Source organism: Pleurodeles waltl, chromosome 3_1, assembly GCF_031143425.1.
Source record: "Pleurodeles waltl isolate 20211129_DDA chromosome 3_1, aPleWal1.hap1.20221129, whole genome shotgun sequence".
Classification (NCBI taxonomy): Eukaryota; Metazoa; Chordata; class Amphibia; order Caudata; family Salamandridae; genus Pleurodeles; species Pleurodeles waltl.
This window is the reverse complement of record NC_090440.1, coordinates 996566176-996584306: the sequence shown is the minus strand read 5'-3', so window position 1 is coordinate 996584306 and position 18131 is coordinate 996566176. Positions and strand designations below refer to the sequence as shown.

The 18131-nt window shown below is 44.6% G+C and overlaps 1 protein-coding gene across 6 annotated transcripts in view; it reads left to right on the top strand.

The window, feature by feature from the left end:
- L3MBTL3 (L3MBTL histone methyl-lysine binding protein 3) overlaps positions 1 to 18131 on the top strand; it is a 558444-nt gene that overhangs the window by 66600 nt on the left and 473713 nt on the right. For 3 of the 6 annotated variants that reach the window (XM_069224176.1, XM_069224177.1, XM_069224179.1), the window contains exon 2: positions 5024 to 5103. The exons of 2 other annotated variants lie outside the window; for them this stretch is intronic. The gene's annotated coding sequence lies outside the window, so the exon portion shown is untranslated. Of the gene's footprint in view, positions 1 to 5023; positions 5104 to 6352; positions 6377 to 18131 lie in introns of all 6 variants that reach the window. One more of the 6 variants, XM_069224180.1, reaches the window with a different exon arrangement.

The window sequence follows — 18131 nt, the reverse complement described above, 5'->3', positions numbered from 1 at the left end:
TTAGCTTCCTGATAGTTTGCAACACCATGAACCCCGGCCTGACTGACAGACAAGGACAGTCAAAGTCAAGGCCCTCCAATTTGCCCTTCGTCGAACTCTTCCAGATCGGCGTTCGCTTCCTGATAGTTTGCAACACCATCAATCCCGGCCTGACTCTGAAGATATGGAACAAGCTCAAGCTTTCCCCAAGGCAGTTCAAATAGATAAAGCCCAGGCATTATTCCAGGCATATAACAGACACAGGAGCTACAACAACTGTGAGACAAGAATCTGGCTCTTCGGCAAGCCTTGGCAGCTAGGGCATCTGATGTTCCTACTGTCTCCTCAGCAACTCCACACTTTTCATGAGGCCCACATAGACTCAGTTTGAGTATTTCCGGTGCGCTACCAGATGTTAGGAAACACCATATCCTGCCCATTATGAAGGGGAAAGGACAGGAGCTGCTCAAATCCCTTTTGTTGGAATGTCTGGGAAATCCAAAGCCTCACTTTTTCTCCTGTCTGTGTCTATGGAACTCCCGAAAGGGGGTAGGGAACAAATTTTAGCCCTCTTAGACAGTAGTGCCAGTGGAATGTATTTGTATGATAGGTGGGCCAAAGAGTGAAACATTCATCGTATCACTAAAGAGATACCTGAACAGGCCCACCCTGTTTATGGCCCATTTCTGGACCCACAGAGAAAGGACAAAACCCCTGAACACTGACTTTTGGAAATCATCAAGAAACCATTCCCTACTAAGGGAACTGAATTTTCCAACTCGTCAGAAATATGGTTGTGTTATCACCACTGAACCTGGACCCACTGTTCCATTTGGTAGAATTTACTCCCTCTCCGATTCTGAAAAGATAACGGAGGTTAAATTTAGAGAACTTGTAGAATGACTTTGTTACCCGGTCCTCATCCCCTGCAGGTGCTTCCATGTTCTTTGTTCCTGAAAGTTGAACAAATTAACTACTGGGGATGAATCAAGATCACAGTGAAAGATCGGTACCCATTGCGTCTAGTTAAAGATATTTTAGAAGCCATCAGATGTTCCAAAGTCTTCACCAAATTAGACTCACGCGGAGCATACTACGTGTTATACATTAAGGAGGGAGACAAGTGGAAAACAGCCTGTATTGCTCCACTTGGGCATTTTGAATACAGTGTCATACCTTTTAGGTTTGTGCAATATTCAGTCCGTTTTCCAGTGTTTCATGGACCATACTTTTGCTGACATGCTTAATCAATGCGCTTGGTGTTCCATCTTTTTGACATCCTAGTATTCTCCAGAGATCCATCCCTACATCATCATTACATCAGCCAAGTATTATGTAGACTCTGTCGGAATTGGCTGTTTTGTAAGCTGGAGAAGTGTGAATTTGATTCACCCAAAACAGAGTACCTAGGCTACTTCATCAACTGTATTGGAGTCTCTGTGGATTAGTGCAAGGTTTCTGCTATTCTGGACTGGCCAACAAAGTGAAAGTAACTTGGTGTTTCTTTGGGTTTGCTAACTTCTATGGACAGTTTATTGAAAACATTGCTCGGTTAACCACCAGCATTACCAGAATCCTAAAGAAAGACCTGATTCATCATGGTTTTCACTGGGATGATCAAGCCCAGAAAGCCTTTCTAGGCGTAAAGCAGGAGTTTGCGCAAGCACCAATCTCGCACCATCCAGGTCCCACTAAAATGTTCATTTTGGAAACTGATGCATCAGACAAGGCGATTGGAACTGTGGTTCTGAAACGCCAGGAAGATGGTGGTCTTGAACATCCTATCTTATTTGTCCCATCTCTGGTCTAACTCAGAAAGAAATGATTCTGTCATAGAAAGAGGGCTGTTGGTCATGAAAAAAAGACTGTACTGTGTGGAGGTATTTTCTGATGGGATCCCAAGAACCCTCTGAAATCTGAATAGTCATCACAATCTCCAGTGCCTCTGAAATATGCAGTGTAGAAATAGCAGTCAGGCCTGTTGGGCTTACTGTTTTTTAACCAGTATGATGTCTGTATTACCTATATTCCCACACCAAGAATACTCTAGTATATGCTCTATCACACAGGTATCCTAAAACTCCATTGGTCTTTGATCAGAACATCCTTCCTCCACAATGAATAGTGGGAGTAGCTCAACCCTTTCTTAAGAAGATTCAAGCTAATTACTCTAAATTCTCATAAAAAAAGAATGGCACTCGTTACAAGGACTAACTGATGAAAAGAACAATTTAGTGTTCAGAGGATAAGCTCTTTTAATTCAATCCAAGGCACTCTGTCTTGAGGTTTTCAAGATGTCAAGACTCTCCAGTTGATGGGGTGTCAAATCCACTCTGGAGCTTGTGCTTCGTTCCTTTTGGTTGCCATCTATTCAAGAAGACACTGAGGCCCTCATTACGACTTTGGCGGTCTGTTCAGAAGACTGCCAAAGCCGCGGGTGCCAGAAGATCACCCGTGCTGGTGGCCTTCCGACAACCATATTACGAGTACTGCAGGATTTCTGCCACAATTGGGTTGGAAATCCTGCAGTAGTCGTGCTGGTTGTCGGAGGCACTGTGGCACTTCCGCCACCGGCCCGCCCCGCCAGTATGACTCTACCAGCTGTATTATGTCCAGTAATATGGCCTGGCAGTGTCCTGCTGCTGGGGCACTGCCGGCAGTGGAAGCGCCCATTTCCTGCCCAGACGACTTTCTCCCCGTACCAGGTAAGGTGATCGTCCAACAGGGGAGGTGGGTAAGCTGGTGGGGGGTGTTGTGTGTTGCGTCTGCATGTGTGCATGAATGTGTGTGTATGCGAGGCTGTATACGTGTCTGAATGTAGAAGTGAATACATGTACGTGTGAGTGTTGTTGTGAATGGATGTTTGTATGCGAGTGTGAGTGTTGTGAATGCGTGTGTGTAGGTGAATGAGTGTATGTGTGGTGCGGGTGTGTGCGTGCGCATGTATGCGAGGAGGGGGTAGGAAGGAGGCTGGGCGCTGTGTTTAGGGGGAGGGTGGGGGGTGCTGTATTTGCAGGTGGTGCTGTGTTTGGAAGTGGGGTGGGCGTGTTGGGATGGCTCTGAGTCGTCTACCGGTGACAGGGAAAGAATTCCCTGTTACCGGTATCCTTTTCGCCAGGGATTTCGTGGCGGTGCTACTGCCGCGAAAACCCTGGTGGAAAGGCAGCTCCTAATACCACTGGTGGTCTTCTGTGGCTGATCATCTCCGGCCCAGCGGCTCTGACCTCAGTGGCGGTATGAGTGGAGATGTGGCAGGTTGACAGAGGCCAACCCACCACACTCATAAAGTGGCAGTCTTCACCGACAGTCCGTTGGCGGTGGGACCGCCGCATTTACCCTGACCACCAGGGTTATAATGACCACCTGTGTTCTTGTTCTGTCAGTGCTCAAAATAAGACATCCCATGCTCAACTTTGGTGCTGCACCACCCTATGTGTGTGTCTCCAGAACTGTGGCACACAATTTTCACCGACTTGAGTCTACCTGTCATTCGACTCTTCATTATCGGCTTCGGTATCCTGACAATTTGGGAAGTTTAATAATGTAGGTGTGAATGATATGCTGCTGTCTTATGTATGTTTATCTGTGTCTTACAGTGGTGTTTAACTTTTTGCATTATTCAGAGCTACATGAAACAAGTATTAACCCAGGACTTAAATAGAATGAAAGGAGGACTAGTAGGTGAGCTAGAAATGGCAATAGAAATATTATTAGGTTGCTAGCACTAGATGGTAATCACTTTCATGACTATTTTTTAAATATTAAAAATAGACTTTAGAGTGGGTGGGGCAACAGAGGGGAGGAAGTTTGGTAGGATATATAAATACACAAAAGAAAGCTTGCAACAGAAGGAAGACAGCAACACAGAGTGCAGATCAGATATTTGTCTTGGGAAAAAGCACACGAAGAAAGGAGTTGGAAAATCACATACAGTCATGGAGTGCTTAAGCAAAATGAAAAAAGTAGTTCTCTAAAAGGGAGCAGTGGGAGGAGACAAATTGGCCAATCCAGAGAATGTCAGGGAGGATATTCTCCAAGGGAGGGACAAACACAACATGGAACAAGATGGGCTAGCAAAGCCCGTAGAGTACGGAAACTAGCAGACGAGATTGCCCCTAAAGCCAACCAACGGGAAGCAGTGGGCAGGCTGTGAGTCCATTGTACATTTTTGTTAAGTGCACAGTTGGTCTTTTCCAATCAAACAGCTTGAGCTGTTTGCTAGGCGAAACCTAAGAAAGACTCAAGATGGACAATCTTGTGAGCGAAAGGAATGATAAGTAGAGATAGTGTACTAGAGTACAAAATAAAAGCACCAGTATACAAAAAAAGAAGGGTCATGATGTCAGATAAAGCAGTACATGAAGTGCTAATATGACATGTGGCGAAAGGAGGTTTAGTATGTCCAGTGAAAAAGGATAAGAGGGCTTGATGCATGACGGAGAAATGAAGGGCTAGGCTGTTGTACAGTAGAACGAAAGAAAGGCAAGAGTGTCTGATAATGAAAGAAATACGGGGAGGGCTAGCTTAACATGTAACTAATAAGACAGTATGCATTCTAATACACATAAAAAGGTCTACCACATCAGCACCTAAATAAAACTGCAAGCGTTTAATAAAAGTAACAAAAACTGATTTTCATGTATTATAAAGTAAAATAAGGATTATCATGTAGATAAAGGCACAAATGTGTGCATGGTCAAAATGAGGTAATGCTAGCATGTCAGTCCAAGAATAAAAAAAAAACGTATTTGCCTTTGAGGAAAAAAGAAAAAGGACTGAATGAGAAAACAAATGCTAGAGGTATCATGTCATCAAGGAAAAATAGAATACAAGACAAAGACAAGAAATGACTTTAGCAAAGCAAGAAAAGAAACTCTAACCTTTGTTTTAAAAGAAACAAAAAGATACAGTATTTCAGACAAAGAGAATTAGTAAATAATGGCCTGGTAGTTCTCAATATACTATTTATTAGCAGCATATTTTATAATGTATGAAGTACATAGGTGTTTAGTTTACTTTTGTGCCTCCTGTCCTTTGTTGCCAGCTGGTTGTATCTGCAGACCACTTCACGCTGTCCGAAACAGACCACCAGCCCAGGATCACTGTCAAGATGGCGTCCAAAAGGTTTGTCAGAGCAATGGCTTCAAGTTCCAACAAGCTTCTATAAACTGGTAATCTGTGAAATATTGGGGGCAGACATAAATCACTTTACTGTTGTAATACTCTTCAGAGCCATTTTCCCTCGAAGCACATAACACCTAACAACAAAAAATGCAAACCCGTGATATGGTTTACTACTGATGAACTAACACATAACTATATAACTCATGATGGAAAAACGAAAATCCGGAACATTTGTATCACTGAGACCTTGACAGATGTTGTGCTCCATAAAGAAAAATAGGAACCAAATCTCACGAAAAGACAATATTATTTAGAAAGTAATCTTAAAGTACATTTAAAGATGGGGACCTTGTCAGTGTCTCGTTTTGAGTAGGGAGTTCCACAGTTCAGCTCCTGGAACATTTGGTGAATTACTCCAGATGCATTGTTTTGACTGTCTTATGGGGAACAATTTTCCATTTAAAGCTGAGCACATACTTTAAAGGCTGTGTAAAATATGTAACGCCTAGTAAGTGAACAGCCTTTAACTGTCTTACAAATAGGACCTAAAACTCTCATTTTGATTTTACCCTACATATTTAATTGATTTATTTGTTGAAAAGCTGCAGGTAAAAGCTCAAAAGTTTGATGGACCAATTCTAAACAACTTGCAGTCTCCTAAGATTTTTTTCACCATGTTAATGTAGGCTGCTTGTATTATTTAGTTTGCAAGAGAACGACAGCGAAGATCAAAAGTTGTGATACTCAAGGCAGATCAAAGGGCAGTTTTTATGTTTGACTTTGAGACAGCTCTAACTGTTGCCAGTCTCAGGTAAAAAAAAATATGAATAGAAACACATGCACAAATAGAGTAGCCTTTGGTTCAGCCATTTTCATTAATTGGCCTGTTCCTTAGTAATTCACATTTTGCTTGCACCCACCACAGCATGCAGCATGGGTAGTGGGTCAACTAACTTCAGCCTTCACTGTAAGCAGCAGCATTCTTGTTAGCCACATGCATATTCATTCAAAAAGCTGTGTGCCTCAGTGTTGTACTGGAGGGCGAATACTTTACTGTGCCAGTGCTCTTTTCTTTCCTTTCTTTGTCTTTTCAAAAATGTTTTAGGGCTATTTCCCTAGGATAAGCATTAGAACTTTAAAAAGGTTCTGAATTTGCTCTAAGTATGTTTAGGCAGAGGCTTGTATTCTTCTTTTTTTTTTTTTTTTTTTACCTTTTTGTGGCATATGCTTCCGATCAAAAATGAAAAAGGAATTATCTAACCAACTTGCCAAGGTAAGACCTATTGACCCTGCCAGTGCTTGTTTGATATGTCAAAAAGATGGTAATGATGCGTCCTAAGAGGTTTCATTCGATATGGGGTTGCATATTGCAATATATTGTAGTACACTGTATGATAGTAGGTTGCATCGACACACATAAAAAAAAAAAAAAAGAGTTAAAGTATTTTATTTTCATGTTTCAGTCTTTCGCTAATCTGAAATTTATGGAATGGGTTCCATGTATTCCATGCCTTTTTTTACTGAGTTTATGAAAGACTGGGGAGCTATTTTCCTCCCAACTAAACCTACTGAAACATAAAAACAATTGCTGTACTCGAAAAAGCAGTATTATAAGTCTAACGAAATGTATTAACATTTGCCCAGGAAGCTAATGTTTCTAATTTTTCCCCATTCCTGTAGCTGTGCTTAACCAAAAGCAGAGGCGCGTGGGCTTAATCATAGATAGTTTCCATTCAGGTATTGTCAAAAGTGGCAATTTGATCTGCTGAAAAGCTGTGCATGGGTGAGACGACTGCGTGTAACATGGGCTGTACACTACCATGCTCATTACTATAATTTGATGCTGATTGTTCTACAATACCCGATTGGGACCTGTCCATAAATAGACCCTCCTCCAACCTTCACTTTTACATGAATGTTTTTGACAAAATGCTAATTAAATCCCCTTTCTGATGAGAACCTTCCTAACATTTGTCTAGAGGGTAGAAACATCAGAGGTGTGTACTAATTGTGAGGTATGTGTCCAAGCATAACTTATTGTATTGAGTCCTCCAAAGCATATGGATCCATGCATTGTTGTGCTTGGAGAAAGAACAACGGACTGGAGCTCAGTCTTGGCCAGATGCAGAGAATAGGCCGGCGACCAGTCTTGGCCAGATGCAGAGAATAGGCCGGCGACATATTTTCAGTTCTCAGACTGTATAGGCCAGCCTCTCTCAGTGTGCGTTCTCTGACTGTTTGACCCTGCTTGTGCATATCTCGACATAGCCTGTTGTATAGGCGCTGCTCTCCTCTACATGTGACTTTAGCAGCTCTTGACCACTTGAGGGAATTGTGATTTGGTTTGTATTGGTGAAATAATGGAATAAGTGGCCTCAGCTCTTCCTGGCCACCCAAGTTATGCACAGTACAGACATTTGCCTATTTGCAGGTTGATTCTTTGGAATGCTTCAGAGAATTTCTCTGTCTTGCATGAGCGGAATTCTTAGCTTGGTCATCCGTGATCATTAATTTTATGAAACTGTATGGATACTGGTGTCTGCATGGTACTTGAAGTCTCCATTAAGAAGTGTTTTGGATTTGTTTTATTTGCTGTCTGCCTGCAGCATCTCAGATCTATTTATGATTGATTTGAACTATGTGCACATCCAAAGTATTTTTTTTAAATCTAGGAATGAATGGAAACTAATTTTTGTCAAGTGCTAGCTCTGAACCTTGTCATTATTTCATAGAAGTACTTATTATTGCACAGATCACCATTGCCTGGACATCTGGACCAAATAAAAATATTCTATGGCTCCAGTAGCCACATACTAGTTATATCTACTCCTTAAATACAAAATTCATGAAAACATTATAGAAAAGACAATGTTAAAACCTTCATATTTGCTACTCTGCTCTTGTACACTATTACTCATTGACTCCCCTCAGGAATCTTATAATTGCGTGGATTACACAACACAGAGATAAACAGATTATGAATTTCTTGTATTCCACATCACCTTTTTTGTTTTTTAAAATACAGTAGTGCTCCCTCATAAGGACTTGTTTTAGGTCACATTTGTCTTTCTGGGTCTCAGGAAAATTCCACCAAGGACCTTTATCTTATCCAAAAGCATGTGTCTGGAAGAAAGCGAGTGAATCATTCCTTCCCGTTCACACACAATTCGAAAAACCTGATTTTATAACTAACTCAGGGAGACTTTCCTATCATTGTGTAGATTATCACACTAGTAGAATCACTTTTGTCCTCAAAATAATGTGAAAGGCAGTGAGGAAGGAACAGCAGTGATTGCACCTCATTCCATCAAACTCTACTATTTAACTGGAAATGTGAAGATCAGATATTTAATCTCCTACTGCTAATAACATCACGCTTAGTAACTCAAGTCTTAAAACAGAATACTGCCCCATAGAACAAATTGGAGAACTATCTGTCCTTTCCAGTGCCTAGTCCTTGTGTTCCCTGTTGCTCTGACACAGAACTCTGCTCTCCCTCCTGTGCTTCTCCCACACATAGCTCTCTCCGTTGTTTGCTTCTTCCCTGCCTCGTTTTTCTGTCACTAACATTTGCTTGTGCTTATCCGCAATACCCCTGCATTCTTTTCTCCACTGTTTGCTTCTCTCTTGACCCTGTGTTGCTGTCTTCCTCATGCACTGCCTTTCTCCTCATCTCCCATCGTTCCTTCATTGCTGACCAATCCCATAGGTTCCTTTTTTTTTTTTAATTCTGCAATTTTGTCCTAAAAGTCTTTTTTTTATTTTTATTTAGTAGTGCTATCCACCATCTTGGTTTGATCAACAAAAAACTGTCAGTCTGCTGATGCACAAATGCATGATGATGAATGCAAGCGCATTCTGACATGGGCATAGTTTTATTTACCCATCCAAGATGGATTAATTCTTTCCTTCCTTCCTGACGTTGCATAGCCGCATGAAAAAGTATTTTGCTTTTCCATAATTCTGTACAGCATCACTAAAAGACTTCAGCAAAGCCATAAAGTCCACAAAATGAGACCCTTTTGGCTCTGTCAATACTTGTTCAAAATGACTACAGGGCATCTGTTATGATTCCACAGCTACCTTTATTATAAACTCTTGTAACCCAAATGGACACATGAAGCTTTTCGTTTTAGTATATCTGCAGTGTTTTACTTTGTGTTTCTTATTTACACCAATCAATATCATCCCAACCTTTGTTAGCTGTCACTCATAACGTTCTAAGTTATTCTACATGTGTACTGCTGCTATTTGATACCAATGCATGTAAGGTTGGTGGTTACTGATAAGAATATATTTCAGGTTCAAGCTCCGTAAAGAAATGTGAATTAATGAAGAAAAAAGCTACCAAACTGACACTGAGTTATGCGAGGGTACTGTCATGATGTGCCAGTGCAGGAGAATGTTGCTTAAATAATCCCCCAGTTGCATAATTTTGTTTGGTATTCCAAGGTGATGTTCAGAAGTCATTGCTTAATGTACCAAATGCTCAGATACTTCTGGGTTAAATCCAATATGTAAATGCTGATGCCTGACACTTAAATGGGTATGGGGAACAATTTATGGTACCTGGGTTTTGCTCAGGGTGCTGTGAATAGTATGATTTTCTTATTACTCCTAAAGTTACTTTTCTAACGGAATCAGGTCTCAATCTACAGAATTATCCATTGTCCAACACCCCAGTGATCTTCTGACCGAACGTCAGTGGACTGTTAATTGAAATAGGGACTTTCATATGTGTGAAACTTGTTGGTAAAAAATAACTTGTTCTCTCCGATCACCAGGCTAGTTTCTGACCTTGCAGAGGTCCTTAGTCGACAAATAGAATTGCCCCCTTGCTACTCCAAAACCAATACGAAGCCTTAAAAGCAGTCCAATATGAAACATATCACAGAGGCCAAAAGACCTCTACAGTCAAGCAATGCTTTCTTAATCAACAGAGGCCTGCACCATATTTTTCCTTATCTGGATCTCCCTTCATGATATCACACAGGGTCCGTTGTCAGAGCAAGTACCAAATAGAGTGTTTCTCTGCTGAGCTCTGGGACCGAGCTCTCATAAGTGTTCTGTGTAGGAAGTTGGCTCTGTATGTGCTATTTCAAAGTAAGGAATAGCATGCACAGAGTCCAAGGGTTCCCCTTAGAGGTAAAATAGTGGTAAAAATAGATAATACTAATGCTCTATTTTGTGGTAGTGTGGTCGAGCAGTAGGCTTATCCAAGGAGTAGTGTTAAGCATTTGTTGTACATACACATAGACAATAAATGAGGTACACACACTCAGAGACAAATCCAGCCAATAGGTTTTTATATAGAAAAATATCTTTTCTTAGTTTATTTTAAGAACCACAGGTTCAAATTCTACATGTAATATCTCATTCGAAAGGTATTGCAGGTAAGTACTTTAGGAACTTCAAATCATCAAAATTGCATGTATACTTTTCAAGTTATTCACAAATAGCTGTTTTAAAAGTGGACACTTAGTGCAATTTTCACAGTTCCTAGGGGAGGTAAGTATTTGTTAGGTTAACCGGGTAAGTAAGACACTTACAGGGCTTAGTTCTTGGTCCAAGGTAGCCCACCGTTGGGGGTTCAGAGCAACCCCAAAGTCACCACACCAGCAGCTCAGGGCCGGTCAGGTGCAGAGTTCAAAGTGGTGCCCAAAACGCATAGGCTAGAATGGAGAGAAGGGGGTGCCCCGGTTCCGGTCTGCTTGCAGGTAAGTACCCGCGTCCTCGGAGGGCAGACCAGGGGGGTTTTGTAGGGCACCGGGGGGACACACAAGTCCACACAGAAATTTCACCCTCAGCGGCGCGGGGGCGGCCGGGTGCAGTGTAGAACCAAGCGTCGGGTTCGCAATGTTAGTCTATGAGAGATCTCGGGATCTCTTCAGCGCCGCAGGCAGGCAAGGGGGGGGTTCCTCGGGGAAACCTCCACTTGGACAAGGGAGAGGGACTCCTGGGGGTCACTTCTCCAGTGAAAGTCCGGTCCTTCAGGTCCTGGGGGCTGCGGGTGCAGGGTCTCTCCCAGGCGTCGGGACTTTAGGTTCAAAGAGTCGCGGTCAGGGGAAGCCTCGGGATTCCCTCTGCAGGCGGCGCTGTGGGGGCTCAGGGGGGACAGGTTTTGGTACTCACAGTATCCGAGTAGTCCTGGGGTCCCTCCTGAGGTGTTGGATCTCCACCAGCCGAGTCGGGGTCGCCGGGTGCAGTGTTGCAAGTCTCACGCTTCTTGCGGGGAGCTTGCAGGGTTCTTTCAAGCTGCTGGAAACAAAGTTGCAGCCTTTCTTGGAGCAGGTCCGCTGTCCTCGGGAGTTTCTTGTCTTTTCGAAGCAGGGGCAGTCCTCAGAGGATGTCGAGGTCGCTGGTCCCTTTGGAAGGCGTCGCTGGAGCAGGATCTTAGGAAGGCAGGAGACAGGCCGGTGAGTTTCTGGAGCCAAGGCAGTTGTCGTCTTCTGGTCTTCCGCTGCAGGGGTTTTCAGCTAGGCAGTCCTTCTTCTTGTAGTTGCAGGAATCTAATTTTCTAGGGTTCAGGGTAGCCCTTAAATACTAAATTTAAGGGCGTGTTTAGGTCTGGGGGGTTAGTAGCCAATGGCTACTAGCCCTGAGGGTGGGTACACCCTCTTTGTGCCTCCTCCCAAGGGGAGGGGGTCACAATCCTAACCCTATTGGGTTAGATGGAGGATTTCTAAAAGTTAGTCACTTCAGCTCGGGACACCTTAGGGGCTGTCCTGACTGGCCAGTGACTCCTCCTTGTTTTTCTCATTATTTTCTCCGGCCTTGCCGCCAAAAGTGGGGCCTGGCCGGAGGGGGCGGGCAACTCCACTAGCTGGAGTGTCCTGCTGGGTTGGCACAAGGGAGGTGAGCCTTTGAGGCTCACCGCCAGGTGTGACAATTCCTGCCTGGGGGAGGTGTTAGCATCTCCACCCAGTGCAGGCTTTGTTACTGGCCTCAGAGTGACAAAGGCACTCTCCCCATGGGGCCAGCAACATGTCTCGGTTTGTGGCAGGCTGCTAAAACTAGTCAGCCTACACAGATAGTCGGTTAAGTTTCAGGGGGCACCTCTAAGGTGCCCTCTGTGGTGTATTTTACAATAAAATGTACACTGGCATCAGTGTGCATTTATTGTGCTGAGAAGTTTGATACCAAACTTCCCAGTTTTCAGTGTAGCCATTATGGTGCTGTGGAGTTCGTGTTTGACGGACTCCCAGACCATATACTCTTATGGCTACCCTGCACTTACAATGTCTAAGGTTTTGTTTAGACACTGTAGGGGTACCATGCTCATGCACTGGTACCCTCACCTATGGTATAGTGCACCCTGCCTTAGGGCTGTAAGGCCTGCTAGAGGGGTGTCTTACCTATACTGCATAGGCAGTGAGAGGCTGGCATGGCACCCTGAGGGGAGTGCCATGTCGACTTACTCGTTTTGTCCTCACTAGCACACACAAGCTGGCAAGCAGTGTGTCTGTGCTGAGTGAGAGGTCTCCAGGGTGGCATAAGACATGCTGCAGCCCTTAGAGACCTTCCTTGGCATCAGGGCCCTTGGTACTAGAAGTACCAGTTACAAGGGACTTATCTGGATGCCAGGGTCTGCCAATTGTGGATACAAAAGTACAGGTTAGGGAAAGAACACTGGTGCTGGGGCCTGGTTAGCAGGCCTCAGCACACTTTCAATTGTAAACATAGCATCAGCAAAGGCAAAAAGTCAGGGGGCAACCATGCCAAGGAGGCATTTCCTTACACAACCCCCCCCCCAAACGAAAGAGGATGAGACTAACCTTTCCCAAGAGAGTCTTCATTTTCTAAGTGGAAGAACCTGGAAAGGCCATCTGCATTGGCATGGGCAGTCCCAGGTCTGTGTTCCACTATAAAGTCCATTCCCTGTAGGGAGATGGACCACCTCAACAGTTTAGGATTTTCACCTTTCATTTGCATCGGCCATTTGAGAGGTCTGTGGTCAGTTTGAACTAGGAAGTGAGTCCCAAAGAGGTATGGTCTCAGCTTCTTCAGGGACCAAACCACAGCAAAGGCCTCCCTCTCAATGGCACTCCAACGCTGCTCCCTGGGGAGTAACCTCCTGCTAATGAAAGCAACAGGCTGGTCAAGGCCATCATCATTTGTTTGGGACAAAACTGCCCCTATCCCATGTTCAGAGGCATCAGTCTGCACAATGAACTGCTTAGAATAATCTGGAGCTTTTAGAACTGGTGCTGAGCACATTGCCTGTTTCAGGGTGTCAAAGGCCTGTTGGCATTCCACAGTCCAGTTCACTTTCTTGGGCATTTTCTTGGAGGTGAGTTCAGTGAGGGCTGTCACAATGGATCCATATCCCTTCACAAACCTCCTGTAATACCCAGTCAAGCCAAGGAATGCCCTGACTTGAGTCTGGGTTTTTGGAGCTACCCAGTCCAGAATAGTCTGGATCTTGGGTTGGAGTGGCTGAACTTGGCCTCCACCTACAAGGTGGCCCAAGTAAACCACAGTTCCCTGCCCTATCTGGCATTTGGATGCCTTGATAGAGAGGCCTGCAGATTGCAGAGCCTTCAAAACCTTCTTCAGGTGGACCAGGTGATCCTGCCAGGTGGAGCTAAAGACAGCAATATCATCAAGATAAGCTGTGCTAAAGGACTCCAAGCCAGCAAGGACTTGATTCACCAACCTTTGGAAGGTGGCAGGGGCATTCTTTAAACCAAAGGGCATAACAGTAAACTGATAATGCCCATCAGGTGTGGAGAATGCTGTTTTCTCTTTGGCTCCAGGTGCCATTTTTATTTGCCAGTACCCTGCTGTCAAGTCAAAGGTACTTAGGAATTTGGCAGCACCTAATTTGTCTATGAGCTCATCAGCTCTTGGAATTGGATGAGCATCTGTCTTGGTGACAGAATTGAGCCCTCTGTAGTCCACACAAAACCTCATCTCTTTCTTTCCATCTTTGGTGTGAGGTTTGGGGACTAAGACCACTGGGCTAGCCCAGGGGCTGTCAGAGCGCTCAATCACTCCCAATTCCAGCATCTTGTGGACTTCCACCTTGATGCTTTCCTTAACATGGTCAGACTGTCTAAAGATTTTGTTCTTGACAGGCATGCTGTCTCCTGTGTCCACATCATGGGTACACAGGTGTGTCTGACCAGGGGTTAAGGAGAAGAGTTCAGGAAACTGTTGTAGGACTCTCCTACAATCAGCTTGCTGTTGGCCAGAGAGGGTGTCTGAGTAGATCACTCCATCTACTGTGCCATCTTTTGGGTCTGATGACAGAAGATCAGGGAGAGGTTCACTCTCTGCCTCCTGATCCTCATCTGTTACCATCAACAGATTCACATCAGCCCTGTCATGGAAGAGTTTAAGGCGGTTCACATGGATCACCCTCTTGGGGCTCCTGCTTGTGCCCAGGTCTACCAGGTAGGTGACCTGACTCTTCCTTTCTAGTACTGGGTAAGGGCCACTCCATTTGTCCTGGAGTGCCCTGGGAGCCACAGGCTCCAGAACCCAGACTTTCTGCCCTGGTTGGAACTCAACCAGTGCAGCCTTTTGGTCATACCAAAACTTCTGGAGCTGTTGGCTGGCCTCAAGGTTTTTGGTTGCCTTTTCCATGTACTCTGCCATTCTAGAGCGAAGGCCAAGTACATAGTCCACTATGTCCTGTTTAGGCTCATGGAGAGGTCTCTCCCAGCCTTCTTTAACAAGGGCAAGTGGTCCCCTTACAGGATGACCAAACAGAAGTTCAAAGGGTGAGAATCCTACTCCCTTCTGTGGCACCTCTCTGTAAGCGAAAAGCAGACATGGCAAGAGGACATCCCATCTCCTTTTGAGCTTTTCTGGGAGCCCCATGATCATGCCTTTTAATGTCTTGTTGAATCTCTCAACCAAGCCATTAGTTTGTGGATGGTATGGTGTAGTGAATTTATAAGTCACTCCACACTCATTCCACATGTGCTTTAGGTATGCTGACATGAAGTTGGTACCTCTGTCAGACACCACCTCCTTAGGGAAACCCACTCTGGTAAAGATACCAATGAGGGCCTTGGCTACTGCAGGGGCAGTAGTCGACCTAAGGGGAATAGCTTCAGGATACCTGGTAGCATGATCCACTACTACCAGGATATACATATTTCCTGAGGCTGTGGGAGGTTCTAGTGGACCAACTATGTCCACACCCACTCTTTCAAAGGGAACCCCCACCACTGGAAGTGGAATGAGGGGGGCCTTTGGATGTCCACCTGTCTTACCACTGGCTTGACAGGTGGGGCAGGAGAGGCAAAACTCCTTAACCATGTTGGACATATTGGGCCAGTAGAAGTGGTTGACTAACCTCTCCCACGTCTTGGTTTGTCCCAAATGTCCAGCAAGGGGAATGTCATGGGCCAATGTTAGGATGAACTTCCTGAACAGCTGAGGCACTACCACTCTCCTAGTGGCACCAGGTTTGGGGTCTCTGGCCTCAGTGTACAGGAGTCCATCTTCCCAATAGACCCTATGCGTTCCATTTTTCTTGCCTTTGGACTCTTCAGCAGCTTGCTGCCTAAGGCCTTCAAGAGAGGGACAGGTTTCTTGTCCCTTACACAGCTCCTCCCTTGAGGGTCCCCCTGGGCCTAAGAGCTCAACCTGATAAGGTTCAAGCTCCAAAGGCCCAGTTCCCTCAGAGGGCAGAACTTCTTCCTGAGAAGAGAGGTTCCCTTTCTTTTGCTGTGTTGCAGTTGGTTTCCCAACTGACTTTCCTGTTCTCTTGGTAGGCTGGGCCATTCTTCCAGACTCCAGCTCTACTTGTTCACCCTGTGCCTTGCATTGTGCTCTTGTTTTCACACACACCAGTTCAGGGATACCCAGCATTGCTGCATGGGTTTTTAGTTCTACCTCAGCCCATGCTGAGGACTCCAGGTCATTTCCAAGCAGACAGTCCACTGGGATATTTGAGGAGACCACCACCTGTTTCAGGCCATTGACCCCTCCCCATTCTAAAGTAACCATTGCCATGGGATGTACTTTTCTCTGATTGTCAGCGTTGGTGACTGTGTAAGTTTTTCCAGTCAGGTATTGGCCAGGGGAAACCAGTTTCTCTGTCACCATGGTGACACTGGCACCTGTATCCCTCAGGCCCTCTATTCTAGTCCCATTAATTAAGAGTTGCTGTCTGTATTTTTGCATGTTAGGCGGCCAGACAGCTAGTGTGGCTAAATCCACCCCACCCTCAGAAACTAGAGTAGCTTCAGTGTGGACCCTGATTTGCTCTGGGCACACTGTTGATCCCACTTGGAGACTAGCCATACCAGTGTTACCTGGATGGGAGTTTGGAGTGGAACCTTTCTTGGGACAGGCCTTGTCTCCAGTTTGGTGTCCATGCTGTTTACAGCTATGACACCAGGCCTTTTTGGGATCAAAGTTTTTACCCTTGTACCCATTGTTTTGTGAAGAGGCTCTGGGCCCACCCTCCTGTGCAGGTTTTTGGGGGCCTGTAGAAGACTCTTTACTATTTTTAGTTTTGGTTGTCTCATCACCCTTCCCCTGGGGAGTCTTTGTGACCCCTTTCTTTTGGTCACCCCCTGTTGAAGTCTTGGACACCCTTGTCTTGACCCAATGGTCCGCCTTCTTTCCCAATTCTTGGGGAGAAATTGGTCCTAGGTCTACCAGATGCTGATGCAGTTTATCATTGAAACAATTACTTAACAGGTGTTCTTTCACAAATAAATTGTACAGCCCATCATAATTACTTACACCACTGCCTTGAATCCAACCATCTAGTGTTTTCACTGAGTAGTCAACAAAGTCAACCCAGGTCTGGCTCGAGGATTTTTGAGCCCCCCTGAACCTAATCCTGTACTCCTCAGTGGAGAATCCAAAGCCCTCAATCAGGGTACCCTTCATGAGGTCATAAGATTCTGCATCTTTTCCAGAGAGTGTGAGGAGTCTATCCCTACCCTTTCCAGTGAACATTTCCCAAAGGAGAGCACCCCAGTGAGATCTGTTCACTTTTCTGGTTACACAAGCCCTCTCAAAAGCTGTGAACCACTTGGTGATGTCATCACCATCTTCAAATTTTGTCACAATCCCTTTGGGGATTTTTAACATGTCAGGAGAATCTCTGACCCTATTTATATTGCTGCCACCATTGATGGGTCCTAGGCCCATCTCTTGTCTTTCCCTTTCTATGGCTAGGAGCTGTCTCTCTAAAGCCAATCTTTTGGCCATCCTGGCTAACAGGAGGTCATCTTCACTGAGAGCATCCTCAGTGATTTCAGAAATGTGGGACCCTCCTGTGAGGGACTCACTATTTCTGACTAACACAGTTGGAGACAGGACTTAAGGGGTCCTGTTCTCCCTATTTAGGACTGGAGGAGGGACATTGGCCTCCAAGTCACTAATTTCTTCCTCTGTGAGGTCATCATCAGAGGGGTTGGCTTTTTCAAACTCTGCCAACAGCTCCTGGAGCTGAATTTTGGTAGGTCTGGAGCCAATGGTTATTTTTTTGATATTACAGAGAGACCTTAGCTCCCTCATCTTAAGATGGAGGTAAGGTGTGGTGTCGAGTTCCACCACATTCATCTCTGTATCAGACATTATTTTGCTAAGAGTTGGAAGACTTTTTAAAGAATCTAAAACTGTTTCTAGAATCTAATTTCAAACTTTTAACAAACTTTTAAACTCTAAAAGACAATGCTAAACAGGGACTTAACACACAAGGCCCTAGCAGGACTTTTAAGAATTTAGAAAAATTTCAAATTGCAAAAATGAATTTCTAATGACAATTTTGGAATTTGTCGTGTGATCAGGTATTGGCTGAGTAGTCCAGCAAATGCAAAGTCTTGTATCCCACCGCTGCCACCAATGTAGGAAGTTGGCTCTGTATGTGCTATTTCAAAGTAAGGAATAGCATGCACAGAGTCCAAGGGTTCCCCTTAGAGGTAAAATAGTGGTAAAAATAGATAATACTAATGCTCTATTTTGTGGTAGTGTGGTCGAGCAGTAGGCTTATCCAAGGAGTAGTGTTAAGCATTTGTTGTACATACACATAGACAATAAATGAGGTACACACACTC